The sequence below is a fragment of the Onychomys torridus genome, chromosome 14 (genome assembly GCF_903995425.1).
Source record: "Onychomys torridus chromosome 14, mOncTor1.1, whole genome shotgun sequence".
Lineage (NCBI taxonomy): Eukaryota > Metazoa > Chordata > Mammalia > Rodentia > Cricetidae > Onychomys > Onychomys torridus.
This window is the reverse complement of record NC_050456.1, coordinates 44,060,420-44,082,367: the sequence shown is the minus strand read 5'-3', so window position 1 is coordinate 44,082,367 and position 21,948 is coordinate 44,060,420. Positions and strand designations below refer to the sequence as shown.

General features: G+C 41.8%; 1 protein-coding gene across 2 annotated transcripts in view; it reads left to right on the top strand.

Moving 5' to 3' along the window:
- Ppp2r5e (protein phosphatase 2 regulatory subunit B'epsilon) overlaps positions 1-21,948 on the top strand; it is a 152,137-nt gene that overhangs the window by 84,461 nt on the left and 45,728 nt on the right. The window lies entirely within an intron of this gene.

Genomic DNA, 21,948 nt, shown 5'->3' with positions numbered 1-21,948 from the left:
AGAGCATCCCACCGACTGCAGCGTTGGAGTGACCTCAGAGCGTGGAGCTGAGGGCCAGGGTGCCATGGATCTCTGCAAAGACACAGGAGAATCAACCAGTGTTAGATCTGTTTGAAAATATTCAAGCCTGTTGAGTATCTTGACTCTGGCCACCTCTTCATGTGGCATATTAGAAATGCCATTATACTTAATAAAATTATGATTTAGAGAATCTAGTTAAGGCCTCTCTTGGCTTTATAATGAATCCCTGTCTTTGTAATTTCCTTGAAGTCAGGAGTAATGCCTTTCATGATGTTAGAACAATGGCACTATGTGTGGTCCTTAGGAATTACAGGAAGAAACATTATTTGTATAATGCAAGCAATTATGTTCTTACTGTGTCATTAATTACATTAGCTTTTTAAAAATTGAGCCAAAACCTGACTGTTAGGTTTCTCTGGTGTGGTTGCCTTCCTTAGCATCCTAGAAGATTATGGATTGAGAAGCTATTGTTTTTGGGAGGTGGGTGGGAGGAATGGAGAAGGCCGTAACTCAGTTCATGCAATGCAGCTGCAGAGGTTGAAAGGGCTTGGGCATCACTGGGAAGCCTGCTAGAGGAACAGGCACATAGAATGCCTGCCTGCTCATCATTGGGAGGGGCTTTCAAAGATCAGCTTGTGAAAGTGATGGGTATGTGGCAGCCATTTGTAGATCTGAGGGGGAATGGAAAACATATATAAATATGTGAGACATTAAATACATATATGTATTAGATTTGTTATTAATTTACAGGAATATGTTATCAATAGTGTTTTGTAAGTTAACTATTATTATTGTTGCTTCTGAGTATTGTTTTTCAACAAAGAGCACTTATGCCTCACAGGGGACATTTGGTAATGTCCAAAGTCATTTTTGGTAGTCACACTGTATGCGAAGAGAGTAATTCCATCATCCACTGGGTAGAGGCCACAAATTTGATGGTAAGCATTTTAAAAGGACACAAGAAAGCCCACATGAGAAAAGTTGATCTAGTCTCAGATATCACCAATTATACTGTTGGGCAACCCTACTTTTGAGTGTACGTCCTTTCTAAATCTCCCAGCCAAACACTTAGCATCTTTTGCACAGCATGCTTTCTTGATGTCAGCTCACCTGTGTGTTCAGAGATGCTTGCTTATAACTTTGTTCTGTGACTTTCTGTAGATAGCTCATGAGGATGGAAGCACATACTGATGTATTTGCATAAAACTTTTGTAAACGCACTGTGGGTGTGCTGTATACACTTTCTGTACATTCCCTCTTTACTTAACAGTTTGTCAGTACATATAAAGATGCATTGGTTGCAGCTACCCAGCATTTCATTGTATCCTGTAGATGTCCTTGCAAACCCATCTAGTTTATTCTTTTATAAGGATATCTGTATGTTGAATGATTTTTTTTTTAAGATTGTGGACTTTTACTTTTATGTACACAGCATTATTGAGAGGAAAGTACAGAGATCCCCTTTGCCCCAGTTCCCATTCATCTGTGGCCTCTGCTGTCACCATCCCCAATGACACATTTGTTACAATAAATAAAACTACACTGGCACACTCCAGTCAACCAGAATCTGTAGTTTACTTTAGGGTTCGTGCTTGGTGCTGTGCCTTCTTTGGGTTTGGATAAAAGTCTAGTGACATGGATGGACCATTACAGTGCCGCACAGAGTCGCTTCATGCTGCCATTGCTCTCTTAAGAACCACTGACCTTGTCACTGTCTCCATAGTTCTGCCTTTTGAACCCCAAAGATGCCCTTTTCCAATTGCCTTCTTTCACTTAGAAATGTGTTTTGGTTTCCTTCATGTATTTTCATTCTTGTTTTGATTTTTGAGATGGGGTTAAATATAGTAGCACAGGCTGGCCTAGAAATTGCTATGTAGCTCGGGCTGAACTTGAACTCTCAGCAGTCCTGCATCAGTCTCCCTAGTGCTGGGATTACAGATGTGAACCATCACACCCAGCCAGTTCTTTCTTCTCAGTGCTCAGTAATATCTCACTGTGTGACAGTGCCACACAGTCTTTTCATTCACCTACTAAGTATCTTGAATTCATCCACATTTTGGCAGTTATAGCTGAAGTGCCTCTGGAAATCTGCATATTTGTGTGGGGGGCATACATTTTCAAAATCCTGTGGTAGATAGTGAGGACTGCAATTCCTGAGTCTTAAGATAAGTATTTTGTAAGTCACTGTCAAACTAACTTGCAGAGTGGCTGTCCTATTTGGTTGCTTACCAGAAACGAGAGCCCTGGGACTCCATAGCTTTATCAGCATTTGGTTTCCCTCCCTCCCAGATCGCCCCTCCATGTACTTCAGGGTCTGGCCCCTAACTCTAACTCTTGTTTCCCCCAAAGGGCTGGCTTACAGTGTGCCACTGTTTTTGATAAGCCCCAGTGCCTTCTCCATCCTTCAGGTCCTCTGCTCCTTGACAGTCCACTCTTGTGGAATACACTGCCCTTTATTCTTCCACACATGCATCTAATTTTTCCAATTAAGAGGTAAGTATCCTAGAGAAGAACTATCCTGCATATCTTAGTAGGCTCTGGAATGCCTCTTAGCTGAGCCTAACTGATTTTCAGGCTCTGAAATTATGACGAAGATACTCTATCATTCAATTATATTGAGTCATTAAACCTAGTACTTAGCATAATGCAACAATTCTTGCAATTTTGTGCACCAGCTTATCATAAACCAGCTCTAGTCTCCTGAGAGAGTCCATCGTTTCATGCCCTTCATCCCCTTCCCATTTAAGCCACTTCTATTGCTTTAAGACATTCTCGAGCCCTGCTGTAGGCAGCTTTGAGTATGTGCATGCATACTGGTCTAGATGTATATTGTCTTTTCGTATATAATTTGTAAACTTTGCTAGCAACTAATTTGCTATGGTACTTTGCAATCTGGGGTATTTATAGATAAGTTCTTATGATAGAATAGAAAGTGACCCCTCCTAAGTTCAAGGGCCATCCTTGGCCATATTCACATGCTTTATCACTGAGAATTGCTTATCTTTGGGGTCCTCAGTTTTCATATAGTGCTGAGAGGTTTACCTAAACGACTGTGTGTATACACATTGGCATTCTCAGAACTTCAGTGTGTGTGAACAGGCTAACAGTGTGCTTACTGCTTTTTAAGAAGGCCTAGAACCAAACGTCATTTTGACGTGCCCTCCCTCCCCACTCCATTTTGCCACCTCTAAGGTCCTATGTGCAGAAATTCTGGTACTGCTTATCTCCCTGTGTCATACATCTCGGGGGGGGGGGGGGACCGACGGGACAGATGACAGGTTGTGAAGATTAGCAATAATGTATGTAAATCTCTTAGACTAGTCCCTAACACATGACAGAAGGTTTAGTAAATAGCTTTTCTTGTTTTGTTTTGTTTTGTTTTTTGTTTTTTGTTTTTTGAGACAAGGTTTCTCTGTGTAACAGCCCTGGCTGTCCTGGAACTAGCTCTGTAGACCAGGCTGTCCTCGATCTCACAGAGATCCACCTGTGTTTACCTCCCCCGTTCTGAGATTAAAGGCGTGCACCACCACTGCCCAGCTAGTAAATAGCACTGTTATGTTTTGCCATTAGATACTTGACTTTGCATGGTCCCTGTTTGTAGATTTTACATTCTCTATCAGTTGGATGTATTCTCTTCAATTGTGTCAGTTTCTTTCAAATTCTGTAGCTCAAAGATAATCCTGCCTGGTCACTGTCCCTGCCTGCTCCTCATTCTTGTTACTGTGAAATGAAACCACTTCACCTGGATGAGGAAGTGTTAGTATTTTTAATGGAATACTAGCTGGCTTTTGAAATCCAGGATGAGTAATGAGTCAGGATGCCATGGTATGGTGTCAGCCTTAATATCAAAAGCTGATCCAATCTGTTAGGACCTGTACTTGGAGAGCTGGTTTTCTTATGAGGGACAAATGAAGTAAAAAGTAAGGTATGAGTTTGGGAAGCCACTTTTACCATCTAAATGGAGTCTGGGCACCACCCACAGGCTATTAGAATGAAAGAAAAACATTTTATGTGTAAATACAATCAACAACATAACATACGGTTTATCTTCAGAAGAGAGTGGTTATAGTGGGAAGAGCCCCAGGGAGAGCATATGGAAACTACTGTCCTTATTTCTCATCTTAACTAGTGATGGGTCTTTGGTAACTCATTTTTCCTCCAAGCTTCAGTTTCTCCCATTGTTAATGAGGGGAGCTGATGAGATCTCAGATCCTTCCAGTTCTGAAATGGATGACTTTTGATCAACACTGTCCAAGTTATTTAGAACGGCTTTCTCAAGGTTTACTAATTTATCACTTTCCAAAGCAGTTGCTTACTTAGGTAAGTGGTTTGTTTTGTATTTTTGTGGTGTCTTCTTTTATGGGAAAAGATACTGGACCTTTAGTTGCTTTAGGCCCTGCTGTATTCTACTCTACATTGTCTTTAAGGTCAAGCTTTTGTTTTCATGGCATTTCCCCCCCCTCTAGACAGGGTTTCCCTGTATAGCTTTGCGCCTTTCCTGGAACTCACTTGGTAGCTCAGGCTGGCCTCGAACTCAGAGATCCGCCTAGCTCTGCCTCCCGAGTGCTGGGATTAAAGGCGTGCGCCACCACCGCCCGGTGGCATATTTTTTTTTAAAACCACATTCTGCTTATAATGTCTTTTGGTTCTGTCACACATATCCATTTGAATTATTTCTTAGAATTTTTTGGCTTTCAAATAACCTATTCATTTTTGTTTACCTAAATTTGATCTCTCTCTCTTTCTCTCTCTCTCTGTCTGTGTGTGTGTGTGTGTGTGTGTGTGTGTGTGTGTGTGTTTTACTTTTTGAGAGAGGGTTTCTCTGTGTAAGAGCCCTAGTTGTCCTGAAACTCACTCTGTAGACCAGGCTGGCTTCGAACTCACAGAGATCCACCTGCTTCTGCCTCCTTAGGGCTGAAATTAAAGGTGTGTGCCACCACCACTCTACTGAATTCTGTATATTTTATATCCTTTGTATTTGCATATCTTTTCTAAAAATGCTTCATTTGTGGGTACTTCAAATGTGAGATGTAGTCTTGTTGGTAAAAGCATTGGCTTTGTTAATTCTGGGCATTTGTTTATTGAATGACTTACTGCCATGCTTTACTTAAAAAGAAAAATAGGTTAGTGGTGTTGTGTCAAATCCAGGACGTTGTATATTCTAGCCAACATTACAACACTGAGCTGTATTCCTAGCTCTGGTCTGTTTGAGGCAGGACCTTGTGTAGTGTAGGCTGGTCAGGAACTTGACATGTGGCCTAGGCCAGTCTCGATTCATGATTCCCCTGCTTTAGCTTCTTCCCAAGTGCTGAGATCACATGCATGTGCCACCATATCTGGCTCCTCCTCATATGTTCTGATGACTGAAAAGATGGTTATTTCCTGCCAACAGTGGAAAGTGTAATGTGAACAAATTAAAAGATGTTATACTAATAGAATTATATATTAGGTAAGGAAGGGAGAAGATTGATCAGAGACCGATAGGGTGGTCATGGCAGAATCTCCAGAATGAGTAAGCTTTAGTGTAGGGTATTAAAATATTTTCCAGGTGACTGAACTACCAAGGAATCCCCAAACCACTTGATACACAGGGGATACAGTGCTGTCTTGTAGTTTATCTGTGTTTATGTGCGCGCGTGTGAGCGAGCACCGAGAATGGAAAGATGTCAGTTTTGGCAGCTGAAGATGTTAATGTGTGTCAGTTTGTGGAGTCTCATCAGCAGTGGAGACCCATCAGAAGGCTCAAAGTGGAGGACAGGTATGGTGGCATTTATATTTTAATAGCCATAGAACAGATAGAGTGTGATAAGGCAGGATCACTTACCTGGGGAGTGTTGCATTATCCAAGACGTGCAGCCCTAAGCCAATAGCAGGTGATAGGGTAGAGAAGGAAGGAAGGGAGGAAAGGTTAACTCTTGAGAGTCACCTAGAACTACGAGTGAAGCTGCCACGTACAGTTTCTGTCGATGCTTGGGGGAGGAAGGAGGTTAGGCGGCTGTGGCATAAGCTGCTGGGGTGGTTCAGGTGTCTGTGGTCATTGTGGTGCTTGCTACGGTCCAGCAGCAGCGAGAGCAGGTTTTGGTTGGAAGCCGAGGAGTTGAGATTTCGCTGTTGCTAGTGCAGTTCCTGTGGGAAGCCTAATGTGAAAAGGTGGCTGTAGAACCGGTCGTTGTCAGCATGGAGGTGGGCAGGACACGGGTCCGGGGATGAGACTCCACGCTCTTCGTGCCACGGTCCAGGTGGGAGCAAGTTGGTTGAGGAGTGGGCAGAACAAGGAAGATGAGTCCATGGTGACAAGACGGGTCCTACAGCAGTGGGACCTAGGGTATTCTGGCTTCATTTGAGTAAAATCTTACCATTTTCTTCTCTGCAGAAACCCACCCAACCTTATCACATGGTCACAGCTGTTATGATTTTCATATTTTGTCTTTATGACTTAGCTAGTCTTGGCCTCAAGCCTGTGTTGTTCCCAGTGTGTGATTAAATCTCTATATACTGCAGATTGAGGCTATTCAAGTTTCAGAGTTAATGTAGCTTTGGTATAAAGTATATCGAATGGTCTTTTCTTCTATTGAGATCTGTCCTTGAATCCTTCATATTGTTTCTCTGCCACTGCTAGTTCCCCACTTTCAAATTATATATCATGTCACTCGATGATTTAAGTGCTTATTTTTTAAAAAATACTTTCTTTGATTTAACTGGGAATCATGGCTCTGCTTAGCCTCTCACTAGACCAGTATGGTTTTGTGGGGAATTAGGAATTCTCAATTAAGTGCCTCCGAGTCTTTTAGGCATAATTTAGTATGCTTTGTTAACTTTACTGTATATCTTGTTGACTGAGGATTTCTTGTTATTAATGTAGCATTAGCTTATTAAATGTGGCATTGGGGATGGTAACAAGCAGGGGAATATGTGTGCTTGTCGCTTGTTATGTCTTATATTTGATAGAGCATACAATTGCACCCTGCCTGGAGTTTGCTTTGGAAGTCACTAAAAGGAGCTATGTGAGAAAGGTGTTTGCTAACTGGAGTTATTGGAAAAGTTCAAGATAGAGAAATTTACATATTCTTGGTACATAAGAGAGAGCTTAAGATTATAATAATGCAGAGCATTTTTAGAAAGAGTAGAATTGTCTAGGCAAGGCCAGAGGCAGATGTAAGAATTTGCCATTTGTTGGAGGAATAGAAACTGGCAGGAATTTTGTCTTTTTCTTAAACTGTCACCCTGTGCTACTCTGGTTAATGTTTCTTCAGCAGTACTTATGTCTGGAGGTACACACAGATTCATTTTCTGGTGTTACTGAGCTCTCTTGATATCGTCTCACTTTTATGTGCATGTTCTGTGTATTTTTATGTGGGGGAAAGATTCTCAAATGGTTTAAATTTGATTTTGCCATATGTGCATTAACCGTCTACACTAGATGCCTATGTGAGAGCATGAAACTGCCTGGGCCTGGCGTTTGCTCTATGAAGAGGTCTTTCTATTTTCTTTCTCTCTCTCTCTCTCTCTCTCTCTCTCTCTCTCTCTCATTCATTCATTCATTCATTCATTTATTCTGGTTTTTCAAGGCAGGGTTTTTGAGACAGAGTTCCTAGAACTCACTATGTAGACCAGGCAGGCCTCAAACTCACCCAGATCCGGCTGCCTGTGCCTCCTCAGTGCTGGGATTAAAGGCTGCACCACTACCACCTGGTAGGCAAAAAATGTGTATTTATAGACAGGGAAAAAGAACAACACAACTACAATACACAAAAAACAAAAACAAAAAAGAAACAAAAGACAAAACAAAACAAAACAAAAAACCCAAAAGATACAGAGAGCCTAAGGAGCTGGAAAGATGGGGATAACTTAAGAACTTATACTCCTGTACACACATACACACACACACACACACACACACACACACACACACACCCCAAAAATAAAATTTGAAGAGGTCTTTCTTTTGTCCCCCAGTGTTGGGGGTTGAACCCAGAACTGTGTGTGTTTTAAGCATGCACTTTTCCACTGAAACTACACCTCCAGCCCCATGGGAAGGTCTTTGTTCATGTATTCAGTATTGTAAATGTATGTCTAGCTGCTCAGACTTCCTGTTTGTTATTTTTTTATCATGTATTAGTTACAGTGGGTTTCATTATAGCACTTTCACACTTCTATCTCAGCCATAATGCACTTCTTCCTTCTGTTACCCTCCCTGTCCCCTTCCTCCTAATCCCCTTCCTAACTAGCCTGCTTCTTCCTTCATGGCCTTTTGGGAGCATGGCATCCGGTGAGTTTGAGGTGTTGTTACAGGAGAATGGCCAGGATGTAGGGGTTTGTTTACAGATTCCTGAGCACCTCCACCTCCACCATTGACTATGCCACTGAAGGAAATGTCTCCTTCCCCATCAACTGTTAACTACATAGAAATCCTCATGGAGGGTTGGGGGTCCGGTGAGCCCCTTCTGCTCCCACGGCAGAATAGTCTTGTGTAGATTTTCAAGAGTGCAACATTCATGCCATGTTCCAAAGCTAGCCTTCCACACTAGTTCCTGCCCACTTTGTTCAGCTCTTCTGGTCTCTCTATCCCTTCTTTGATGTTCCTTGAACCTCAGAGGAGGTGATTCAGATGTTCTGTTTATAGCTGGATGTGTTCAACAGTCATTTATCCTTTAAAAACATTGGGGCTGGAAAGATGGCTCAGTGGTTACATGTTGTAAGAGCACAAGGTGACTTACAACCTTCTATAACTCCAGTCCTGGGGAATCTGATGCCCTCTTCTGACCTCTGAGGGCACTCCATGTACATGGTGCACGGACGTATATGCAAGGAAAACACCCACACTTACCAAATAAAGATTGGTGTGTGTCTGTGTCTCTCTCTGTGTGTATATAAGTGCAGAGGTTTGTGTGTATATAAGTGAATGTGCCTGAGGAGGCCAGAAGAGGGTGTTGAATCCTCTGGAGCTGAAGTTACAGGCGAGTGTGAGTTGTGTGACAGGGGTGCTGAGAATTCACCTTGGGTCTTCTGTAAGAGTAGTTCGAAATCTTATCTGCTGAGCCGTCTCTCCAGCCCTAGTTATTTCTTCTTCCCCCGCCTGTTCTTCTTTGGATGTTATATGTATTAGTGTTTTACCGCATATATATGTTTGTGTACCCAGTTTGTGCCTGGTGCCTGGAGAGGTCAGAAAAGGGTATTGGGTCCTTTTCTGGCCCTGGAGTTATAGGTGGTTATGAGCCACACACAATACAGATACTGGGAACTGAGCCCAGAAAGGACTCTTAACCACTGAGCCTTTTCTCTAGCCCCTAGTCATTTTTAATGCTTGACCAATCATTAGTCTCTGTAGTCACTACTGATGACCGCAGAAGGCAGATTCCATGACCAGAGCTGCTGGCAGCACCGTTCTAGGGGATGAACAGTTGTTTTGAAGACAGTTTGACATGTGTATCATGTCCATTTTTCAGAACAGTAGTGGTGGCTTCCCTAGTGCTGTGACCACCCAAGCCCTAGCTGGGGTTTATGGCACCGGATGTGGATTCTGTGCTCTGCAGGTAGCTAAAGCCATCGGAAAGTGCTTGCTTACCGTCATAACAGACTTCCCACCGCTGCACCAGAGGCTTCTAGTGTGGGCTGGACAGTGTAGCTGCGTACAGGCCGCACAGCTGAGCAGCTCTGCTGCCTGTCCCAGAATAGCCTGCTCAGCACCTTCTGATGCTATGAAGGCTAGGCAGCAGGCAGGAAGCTTCCAGGCCAAATCTAGTTTGCTTTTTTGTGTTCTAGCAGAGTGTGCATCCGATAGCAGTGGCAATTGTCTGGGTTATTTTGGGAGGTCTCAGAGACCCCCTGCCCAAGCAACTGCTTTTAGGGTGGTAGCCCATCCCTGGCACTTTATCTTAATGTCAGTTTGGGTGGGTTGTTAATAACAGTTATACAATATAGAATTTTAGTCATATATTAATTTTTATCTTTTTTTTTTTTTTTTTTTTTTTTTAGCTGAGGATCAAACCCAGAGCCTTGCGCTTACTAGGCAAACGCTCTACCACTGAGCTAAATCCCCAACCCTAATTTTTATCTTTATTTGTGTGTGCATTGCCTCTATACTATGCTTTTCCCCATGAACTTTTCTTTCCCTCCCTCCCTCTTTCCTTTCTTCCCTCCCTCCCTCCCTTTTCTTTTCTTCCCTCCCTCCCTCCCTTTTTTTTTTTTTTTTTTTTTTTTTTTTGAGACAGGGTTTCTCTTTGTATTCGTGGCTGTCCTGGAACTCACTTTGTATACCAACCTTGGACTTGAAGTCACAGCCTTCTAAGTGCTGGGATTAAAGGTGTGCACCACCATGCCTGGCCTCCTTGAATTTTTCTAAATCTAAAGTTTCTTTCTTTCTTTCTTTCTTTCTTTCTTTCTTTCTTTCTTTCTTTCTTTCTTTCTTTTCTTCCTCTCTCTCTCTCTCTCTCTCTCTCTCTCTCCCTCCCTCCCTCCCTCCCTCCCTCCCTCACTTTATGTATATGGGTGTTTTGTCTGCATACCAGAAGAGGACATTGGATCCCAGGGAACCACAGTCATAGACCCTTGTGAGCCACCATGTTAGTGTTGAACTTAGGACTTCTGGAAGAGCAAGCAGCCAGTGCTCTTAACCAGTGAGCTGTCTCTTTAGCTTTGAGTCTAAAGATTCTTAAGCCCTTTCTTGTATTTTTGGTTGCTTCTGGCAAGGCCAGCTGCTACGTCGATTGCAGGGATCCAGGAGATTTTGAAAATCTCTTGCACACTTAGAATGTCTTGATTGTATTTACTTTTCGCTCCCTCTTCCAGCTTCTTCCTAAGTCACCTAAAGAATTTTTCCTGAATCAATTGTGTATTCAAGTCTTTCCTGTCTTAACAATTTATTACCCCATAAAAATTCATTCATTCATTCTTTCTTTCTTTTTTTCTTTTTTCTTTTTCTTTTGGTTTTTCGAGACAGGGTTTCTCTGTGTAGCTTTGTGCTTTTCCTGGAACTCGCTTTGTAGACCAGGCTGGCCTCGAACTCACAGAGATCTGCCTGCCTCTGCCTCCCAAGTGCTGGGATTAAAGGCGTGCGCCACCACCTCTCGGCTCCTCAAAAATTCTTTAGGAGTTTGAGAGGGATTTTAACTGTGATTAATTTTCTTTAAAAAAAGAAAAAAAGAAAAAAAACCCCACAAAACCTTTTTACTTAGGAAATAACTTTTTGCCTAATTCACAAGCTGGCCTAACTGCTTAATTTAAATTAAGGTTGTTTGGGGTTTTCGGTATATGTAATGTTCTTTGAGAAGTGTGGCCCTGTCAGTCGCTGATATCAATAATATCACCCTGCTGTACTGAGAGTTCTCTTCTGTCCCTGCCCTCCCTTGCAAAACTGGCTGCAGGGGTGTCAGGGGTCATTAGAGTACTGCATTCACAGTGTCAGTGCCCCTCTCTTTAATTAAACCTTGAAGATGGACACAGAGTTTCCGGGTAGATCAAACCCTTCTTGAAAATCCAGCAGGAAGATGGGAAATGGTAGCATGTATAAGAGGATCTTAAACGAAGAGATCTGTAACAGTCCTGGCGCTTGGCATTTGTACAGTGTAGTTATTTCTTTGCTGAGAGACAGGAGAGAGATGGAAGAAGGGAGGGAAGGATTGATTCTCCAAGAAGAAAGCTGCTTGCACCATACTGGTGGGTGATTATCAGGGAAAAGCAGAGAAAACAAGTGTCCTCAGAGTGGAGTTCTCTGAGACCGTAATGCTCGAGACAGGAATTTGGCAGGAAAACAATGAGCAGGTCATTTCCAGGAGGTATCTGGCTACTGACCAAAGCCAAACCTGATCTGTAAGGAAAACAAGATAAAATGTGTATCCAGTGACTAGAGAGATTCCTCTGCAGTGTGGAGAAGTGGAGAGAAGATAACCCTGATCTGTAAGGAAAACAAGATGAAATGTGTTATCCAGTGACTTGCGAGGTTCTCCTGTAGTCTGGAGAAGTGGAGAGAAGATAACCCGATCTGTAAGGAAGACAAGATGAAATGTGCTATTCAGTGATCTGAGGCTCCCCTTCAGTGTGGAGAGAAGATGGGGTTTTTGAGAGTGAGAGCACAATTCCAGTGTTCTCCAGAGTTCCAGAAGTGATGGGATGAGAAAACAGGATGCGTCCTGGCACCTAGAACAGCTAGGAGCACAGGGTTAACACATACAAGAAAGATGCTTATGAGTAAAAATAGGACTGGCTGTGATTATTTGATAAGCTGGAGGCAAGTAGACTTTTTAATAAAATGGCTGAACAAGCTATAGTGAAGAAGATATTTCTGGGCCCTTGGAACTATAGGTAGCAAAAGATTTTATTAAAGAATAGACATGGTAGAGGCACTCGGATCTCCGTGAGTTCAAGGCCAGCCTGGTCTACAGAGCAAGTTCCAGGGCAGCCAGGGCTACACAGAGAAACCTTGTTTTGAAAACCAACAAAGACTAGTTTTGAAGTATTGTGCATTGCCCTCTGTGCAGAAGTTGAGCCCATTAGGTGGGCAAGGTAGAACTAATGCAGGCTCTTTCTTTTGAGGGCCTTTGATGCTTTCTCAAAAAAAAAAAAAAAAAAGTTAAAAAGTTTTGGTAAGATTAGATAATAGAGGGTGCTGAAAAATGGAGCTTTTTTATTTGTGATGCTCTTAATAACAGCGTTGGGGATAAGGAAATTCGTAAAGTAGTGATGATATGTGAGCCAGCAAGCTGGCACTTAGTGCCCTAGAACCTTCTCTGGGTTTCCTTCAGAAGAGCTAATATCCACAGCCTGTCTGCCCCCCTACTGATGAAGCCAGCATCAGCTCTATCTAGCCAGTCTGTTCTGTGCAGTAAGGAGGGCTGTTATCTACAGGCAGAGTCTGTGTGGTCAGAGGGAGGTCAGGTGTGCATTGATGATCTATAGCTAGTTCAGGGCATTGTTTGACTAATGAGTCACAGAATAAGAAACAGGTGCACAGACATAGAGGAACAGGTGGTGACAGTTTGGTAGTGGTCCCCCCCCCCTTTGATTGATTTGTTTTTATTTTTTGTGTATGAGTGTTTTGCCTGCATATATGTCTGTGCACCACATACATGCAGTGCCCACAGAGGCCATCAGTCCTCTGGAACTGGAGTTACAGAGGTTATGAGCCACCACATGGGTGCTGGGAGTTCAACCCAGGTCCTCTGGAAGAGCAGCCAATGGTCCTTAACCACTGAGCCATCTCCATCCCAGCATAGTGTTTTCAAGTGGGAACAAGTACCCTTGGCTAGAAATGTCCATAGAAATAGGGTGCACTTTGTATGTGCTTTCTTTTAACATTGCATTTTTTTCCACATAGTATTAGCTGATTTTGAATCTCAATGTTCAAAGGAGTTGTTTAGCATTTATGATCTTAAAAAAGTCTCATGTTAAAGCCAAAGTATTGTTTTATCACTTTGTAGGTTTTGGCTCTCAGAAACCACCAGTTCTCCAGGTTGAGCAAGCCTATCTCCTTGCTTGCCTGAGGGGGATGGAGTGGGGGGAACTGGGGATGGGGCTTGTCTGCGGATGCCAGTAATACAAGGGTCTGTGCTGTGTTTATACAGCATGAGCACTGACTGCTGCGGTGTTTACACCTCTATATTTGGATTCTAAGATTTAATATCAACAGTCTTCACTTTGGGATTCACTGCTACATTTCCAATTTTGGAGAGGATGCAATATAGTCATCTCTGCATGAAGCTGAATTTCCCTGCGATGGTTTTGTGTGGCAGTGACAGACTAGATAATTAACTCAACATCCCTGTAACCATTTCACCCGGTAAAAACAAATGTTTTTAATGTTGAACTAGAAGCCAATTGTAGTGGAGGGTTTGTGGTTGGACTCGTGGTCGTAGGGGGGTCCTGTATCACAAGAGCTTAGCAAGCTAGGAAGACAGATGTGGGCAGGAGCAGTGGGCAGGAGGCACAGGTACTCTTGAATATCACGTGAAATAGAAATCTGCTTTTTTCTTTCCCAGTCTCTGTGAAGAAGGCCTCTGCTCTTGTAAGGAGGACAGACAAGCAGCTAGCACGTGCTGGAGGCTAGTTGACTACTGTGTCCTGATCTTGTTGGATGGGTGCAGAGTGGAAGAAATGGGGAAGAATATGTACGAATATCTCCCTATGTTTGTTTCTTCATGCTCGGCACAGGAAATCATTGTTTAAATTTGGGTACTCGTCACGTTCTTTTTTAACCAATTTCATCTCAGTCTTTACTTTCCCCTTGAAAGTCTCAAATTTAAACATACTTAACGTTTTAGACAGTGAAAGTTTGATGAATTTAAGAATCGTGTACAGCTAGGGACAACTCCAAAGGGCCAAAAGAATAGCAACCCATTGAAAGGGTAAGAAGGTGGGAGGAGCACCCTCCCAGTGTAAGTGAGGGCCGGGGAGGCAGTTGGTTCTGAGCAGGCTCAGTTGAGAGGATGGCTGCTGCTCTGGATTGGGGTAACCAACGATATCCACTGGCCGCAGTGGAAACGGTGGCAGAGAGCTGAGGACAGTTTACCAGGATGAAGCCTTCTCTGCCTTGAATTCCGGTGCAGGCACTTCCCTGAAAGATCTGTATGCTTTTTCACTTAACGCAAGGATGACTCAGATCCATTCATTTGAATCCTGTGTTCATCTCCAGACTCTGAATGTGCTTATGTGTTCTCCTTTTTCTGTTCATGCTAAGACCCACCACCAGTCCACCTGGGAGGCAGCGGCTGTGTGGCTCTCTCATTGTGCTTGGCTAAGATTAGAGCAGCTGCCATTTGGATTCTTTCGTAATAAAAAGGGATTGGTGTATTTGTATAGAGAAATTAAATTATTGAATTAGCAGAAGTTATTGGAGGATGGAAGAAATATTTTAATAGGGAATTGGTTGCTGAAATCTTTGGAAAATAGATTGAACATGTGCATGTGTTATTTCCTTTACCACTTAAAATCTCACTAACTTTATGAAAATAAGACACTTGAAAACAGAGAATGGGGTGAGATCACAGAGTGAGCAGCTTGGAGGCTGGATAGAAGTCAAAGTTGCTTTCACTACCTTGACTGATCAGAGAAAGGTGAACCAAAGTGGTGGTAATGGTGCCTGGAGATGCTCCAAGTCACACCCCTCACCAACAGGGAGACTGCACAAAAGCATCTCAGAGAAAGGACACCTGGGGACAAAACCAGGCATGTTGGAGCAAAGTTTATATACGGCACCATAGCTAATGGTTCTTCACTCTCTCTAAACCACGTTGTGAATTGATTTTCTCCCAAACTAAGGTTCCCCCTCCAGAGATGCTAAAACTGGGCAGAATTAGTATCCGGGGACTGAGGGAAATGGGTGTCTTTCGGAAGGTAGGACTGCTCTGAATGAGAAGATCCATAAGCATCTGTCCCAGCTTCCAGATTACCCTGCTCTCAAGTCACAGCTGAGACTGTCCTTCTCTGAAGCATCAGTCATCACAAGAGAAAAGATCCAAAGGGGAGCCCCCAAGAGGTATTGGGGGTAATGGTGGGAAGGAATCAGTCTCAGTCCAGACAAACCCACTGTCTCCTCAGAGGTCCCATTTAAAGTAAGGTTATAGTGGTATAGAGAGGGTTTTTAGAGCACAGTTATGACCTGACAATAACACTACTGTGTAGGTTTACATAGTTCCAGCTTTATGTAAGTAGTATCAAATAGTACACATATATATATATATATACTTTTATACCTCTCTGTATATCACTGCACACACACACACACACATATACATGTACACACACACACACGTACATATACACATATTGGTGGGTCTTCTTTCTTTCAATATACAAATAGCATGCATCTAAGTTCCTAAGAGTAGCTGTACATTTTTCAGTTTCATGAGTGTTTTTCATTTAAGTATATATGTTATAATTTTTCTTTTTCACTGTTTATATTCTTGTCCAAATTTGTGTACATGTCTCCCCGCCCCATGCTAGAGATCAGATTTCCCACTGTTGAATGAACACTTAGGTTGTTCTCATTTCTGCTATATGAATACTGCCTCTATGAACTTTGATGTACTAGGTGACATTAATAATCACTGCATATAGACTAGGTCATACCTGTATGTCACCTTTTCTTCCTTTCCCATTTGTTTATTTGTTTGTTATTTAGATTTTGGTTTTCAGAGTCAGAGTTTCTCTCCTGGAATTCTGAAGACGAGGCTGGCATGGAATCCGATGCCTCTGGGATTAAAGGCGTGCTCCACTACTGCCCTGCCTCTTTCTTTCTCTTCTAGTATCTCTCGTCCTGCCTTGGGGGCTTCTCTGTTTTGTAATGAGCATGTAACAGGCCAAGGCCAGTGGAACAAAAATAGCTGTTGCCTTCACTCAGTTTCTCCCTTCTATCTTTTGTAATGAAATGGTGACATGTTTCTCAGAAACTACCTCTTTACTTAAACGTGATATGTATTCTGAGTTTCTGTCTTCTTGTTCTTGATCTTCCAGGGCAGGTTCTGTTTTCTTTGTAGTTGACAGGGCTCTCATGCTTCTGACACCCCAGAATATAAAGAGACTAAATTATCTGCAGAAATAATCAATTATATGCTTAATCTAATTGCACTAATACATCATAAGAATTACCAACTAAACATTTCCAAGAGGAACAGTAACAATGAAAACACATTTTTGTTTCTTCTTACATTTTGTATAAATATGTATAACATATATATCCAATGTAGAGAGGAATAGCTTCAAAAATTATTATTTTGAAGATAGGGTCTCATAGTAGTCCATGCTGTGTTCTCTCACACCTGGGAAAAGGAAGCAGCTGACAGCAGACGTAGAAGAAAAATTGATTTCTTCCTTGTGAGCTAGGGCAATAGGACATGCCCAGGGTTTGTTTTCATATATATCATACTGTCTTTTGAAATGTCTATAATATTAAAATTTTCTGATCAGGTAATTTTTTAAAGTTTTTAAAATTGTCATTTTCTTCATCAACTGTCTCTTGAGTTGAAAAACATCATTATGAGATGTTCTTTCGGCCTCTTCAGAAGGTATAGCAGAGTTGTGCTGTGTTCTAGAAAACCTGTAGTCCAGATGTGATATGATGTTGGATGTGCCACACACAGAGTGTGATCTTTAGAAGTCTTCTTGTTAGTCCACTTACGGTAGATGTTGTAAAAGATGACACAGTTTTTATGGTCACCAGTCTCTGTCACGTAAGCCATGCTGGCTATGTCTTTAGCCGGGGAAGCTTGCCTCAGAGTCATAGAACTCTGCCCACAGGTGTAGTTGTATGCTGAAAATTGGGATGTGGACACATTCATGTTCACAGTGTTTCTGATTGTCTTCTGTGCTGCTGAGATGTGTACTTGGGAAACAAGGCATTGATAGACATCATTTGACTTAGGGAGTCCTATTTGATGCAGGTTAACATAATTGGAATAGTAACTTCTTGAAATTCTTGTCTTGAAAATTAGTAATATTAGTAATATTATTTAACACTAATATTATAATATTTAACTGTTTCTGATAATTCTTTGAATAGTATCATAATATGCTTTGGGATTTTTGTCTTTATTTCTAAGATTTATGTATAACCAATTAAAGGGGTAGAATTCAAAAGAGATTTTATCATTATTATTTGGCCATTAATGATTCTTAAAGTTGGTGTTGCTGTTACTGTAAGTAACTTGACACTTTATATTCTTAACATATTTTGCATATTTATATATGCATGTTTTTATTTTAATGTTAGAAAATTTACTAAAATTTTAGTTTTTAGTTCAATACTCAATATTACTACAAGTTTTAGTATGTTTAAAAATAGTTTTATGGGTTCAGATAAATCTGATTTAGAGATTTAAATCATGTTTATATCCATATTTTTTATTTCTGATATAATTGCTTTTTAAAATGACATCTATGGGAAATGATGTTGAAGTATTATAAAATTTTCCTATTTTCTTTCTAGATAGATTATTACTTTATTTATTTGGATTCATTATTGTTGACAAAAGGTTATGAGAATAATGTGTTAGGGTTTAGCTTCAACATTGTATTTATTGGGTTCTCACTTGGATTATGGATGTTTGATTTACATTTAGTGACTTTTCAACACGATAGATTATTGGATGAACAAGTGAGTAAGCTAGGAAAAACTCAGGGATATTGATATTGTTACTTGTATGGGGTCTTACTGTGACTAATACCAGGAAAATAATAACACCTCTTAATTGTGTGGATACTCTCCAGATAACACCATTTGCATGGCTTTTCTGTTTGAAAATTTACTTATTTGGATGTAATCTCAAGACTTCACCTTATGCGTCTCATGGCATTGTTTTGCTTTTACAGTTGATCTGCTTGAGTTTTGCATAGGTGTTTGAAATGACCCTTGAAGACAAAAGGGGAAAGAATGTTCTTGAGGTCAGCCGGTTCATCTGTTATTCTGTAATGGTGTTACTCCACTATCCAGAAAATACATTATAGAGCACAGAGGTGATGATGTAGGTCAGTTAGTTATATTGTGATGCAGGGAGGTCTCCAGATCACAGCACCTCCTAATGTACCAGAACCATAAATACTAATGGTGCTAAGAGATGTCACTAAAAGAAGTAAAGGAGTCATTCTTTTTAAAAGATTAACTGTTACTATGCAGTTCTGTTCTCTCTTCACCTTGGTGAATGCTTAGGAAGTAGTTACTTCCTGCCAGCCACAATATTGTTTATACTGTGCAAGACACAGTAACAAAATATCAACCAAAACCATGTTGTCAAATTAGAGGTTTCTATGGTGATAAAAGGGTGGGGACAGTGAGGCTCTTTGGGCAGGGGCAGTAATTTGAATAACTTTAGCAGTAACAGTTGTATTTTGCTATTATAGGTGCCAAAGTAATAAATTATTTAATCAAAAATTGATTAAAAAATATGCTAAGACACTAATTCTTTTGCTCATCAGGCCATAAATGGGAATGTTGTAGTCTTCTCTTTCATATTTGGCCAAGACTTTGAAGTTTGCTTTGTTCCCAGTGGTCAGCAGTAGCCTGGTTGGAAGAACCAGCAGAGGCAGGCCCTCAGAGCACAGTCCTTAGGTCTGAGGCCTCGCCTGCCGAGTTCGCCTCTTCTGCAGGGCTCTTCCTAGCAATAGTGGAACTTTAGATATGTCAGATTTAGCAACTACAAATACAGAGTATCTACTTAAATTAGAACTTCAGATAACTTCTTTTAAAAAACAGGACTGCCCCAAATAATACATGGAGTCGACTTTAAAATGTCTTTATATGAGATTTCGATTTAGCTAAATGTCCTGTTTCTGTTTGTGAAGCCTAGTTATTTCATTTATTGGGTGCCAGGCATTAAGAAAGTGGTAAGGAGGAGTCCTTGAGGGCTCAGATGTGAGCAAGCAAGGGATTTAAGGAAGGCAGCATTAGAGTGGAGAGGCTTGGAGATGCTTGATGCAAGGATCTGAGTCAGGAATGGGGACTTGAGGAGGGATGCTAGTGTCTGTGAAGAACCTGAGGAAGAGCTAGATGCTGGACAGGTGAGATGGGGAAATGAGGCAGTTAACAAAAGTGAGAGAATGCAGTAGAGAAAAGGGAAAGGAATAGCCAGGCCCATCCTTGGTCTCCAGGGGTGGCCTTGGGAGTAGGGTAGGGAGAGCATCAGGGGAGGAACCTGAAGAGCTGTGATGTGCTCGACACTACTACTTTGAAGACCTCCCCTTTACCCTGTGTAAAGAGGAGAGTCTGGATAAGAATTGCTAATGGTCTGACTTCACAGGCCCTGAGTTCAGTCCCTAACCTAGGGGTTTTCTCCCATTCAGAGGGCTGTACAGGTTTTTATACTGCTTCCTTCCATTCTTTAGCCTTGCTCCTCTGTCTTTATGGCCATTCTTTGGAGATCTGGCCAATGCTTTCAAGCCTTTAGTTGGATTACAATATTCAGTGTTTATTATGTCTTTGGGATGAAAAGGAGTTAAGACTTTCTCAGATTTATGTTTTATACTTTTCCTTCATATTAATACCAGTAAAATTAAAATAAAATAGCTGAGGAAGCCTAGTGTACTTTGATTTGCTTATTTTATGTGTGTTTTAGCTGCATTTATGCATGTGCATGGCATGCTGCATACCTGATGCTTGAAGAGGCCAGAAGAAGGTGTCAGAACCCACAGAATTGGAGTTATAGATAGTTGTGAGCCACCATGTGGATGCAGGGAATCAAACCCAGGTCCTCTGCAAAGTGCAACAAGTGCTCTGAACCACTTAATATCTTTTTAGCTTCCTAATCTACTTTGAAAGTTTCTGTTGTTCATTTTTGATATTTCATTCCTGAATTAATAAAATAGAAGGCTTACTAATGCCTCTAGTGTCTCATATATTTTAATATAGAGGGTTTGTTTTTTTAAGCTTTGGAAATACCTAAGTGCATTTTCATCTAGCCACATAAGCTCATTATAGAACTGTTGTGTGGTTGAGCATGGTCCTGGTGATTGCTTGTGGTCATGATCTACTGTGTACGCATGCGGCCAGCTGTCTGCTGGACTGTAAGCCACAAGTCACTGCTGGTGATCATGAATGCTTTCATGGAATCAAGTTTACAATCTGGGTAGGGAACTGTTACCTTTATGGGGTGGGGCTATCAAGTGCCCTTTCCCCATATTGGCCCTACATATAAACTGTTGCAGATAAATCAAGTGATTAAAGGTGACCTCTACTCCCCATCCAGTAATGACTTGATTTCACATTCAGTAACGTGGAACTCAGCATAACACTTAAACTCGTCCAGTTCTTAAGTCATTCACTCATGACCTGAGGCTTTGCTTTTTGATTCTAGATGACAACATTTTTGTTATTCATTTCCATTCTTGGAGCTACAGTGATGTACAGTCAGTTAGCATGAGGCACTAGACACTATTCTTTGTAATTATAGTCATGCACCTAGATTCTTATCAGGAACTTTCCCCTTCTTTTTTAGTGTTTCCCTATAGCCACAGTAGTTACAGTTTCACACTTCTCCTGAAATTGATGTCTGTTCTAATTAACTGGACAGAAAAGTTTCTCTCCAATTTTATGTTTTGGAGAACATTCCAAGTGAAAGCTTTACGTAGCCCTCTCAGCCTAGTCTTGGGTTAGTGTCTTAGAGGCCATGGCCTCTTGTTTTGCACACTGTGTTCCAGGTTTGGGCCCAAACCTTGGCCATTCATTGCCACTCTTTCTCTTTGCTGGAAAGTCCCTTCCTCAGTGATAGGAAGTCACAACATGTCCACATGGTTGGGCTTTCCCGGCGGACTGCCTAGTTATTGCCGGTTCAAAATAGCCATTTCCAGGTCAGAACATCTTGCATGACTAGGCCTCCATGGCTTTACATGGTTGCGTAAAGCGCACACGGTCATGTAATCTACACGCATGCGTGGAGTAGCCACATGCAGTCCTGTACGCATGCGCGGCCCACTCTTTAAAAAGCCAGCGCCATTTTGCACAGGTCTCTCTCTCTCTCTCTCCTCTCCTCACTCACGTGTGTGCTTCCCACAGGCCTGTCACGTCTCTTCCTATCCTCTATTAATAAACAGCTCTTCTGTGGATTTGCCGTGTTCGGGACGTGTTCCTCGCGGGGTAAGAGCGCCGCTAAATAGCTGACACTCAGACCCCGGATTCCTCTGGGGAAGTGTAGAAGTACACTAGTAAAGCGCTGAAGAAAGGGCTCCGCAGCTTGGTGTTCTTTTGACGCAGTGACAGAAGATGAAACTGACCAAACCAGAGGCTTTCAACACTGCCCCGTCATAAGTGCTCTCCCGAAGTGAAACCCCAATCCATAACTTTGTAAATCCATCTAAACTTTTCCCCCTAAGTGCTTATGGAATCCCTTGTAGGTATTAGGAACAGTGTATCGTAAGTTTTTAGTTGTTAAGACTGGGCTCAGACAGGTCAGCAAACAGATGGCTGCTCCAGCAAGTGGTAGGCTCTAAGGGAGCTGTCAGCCCCAG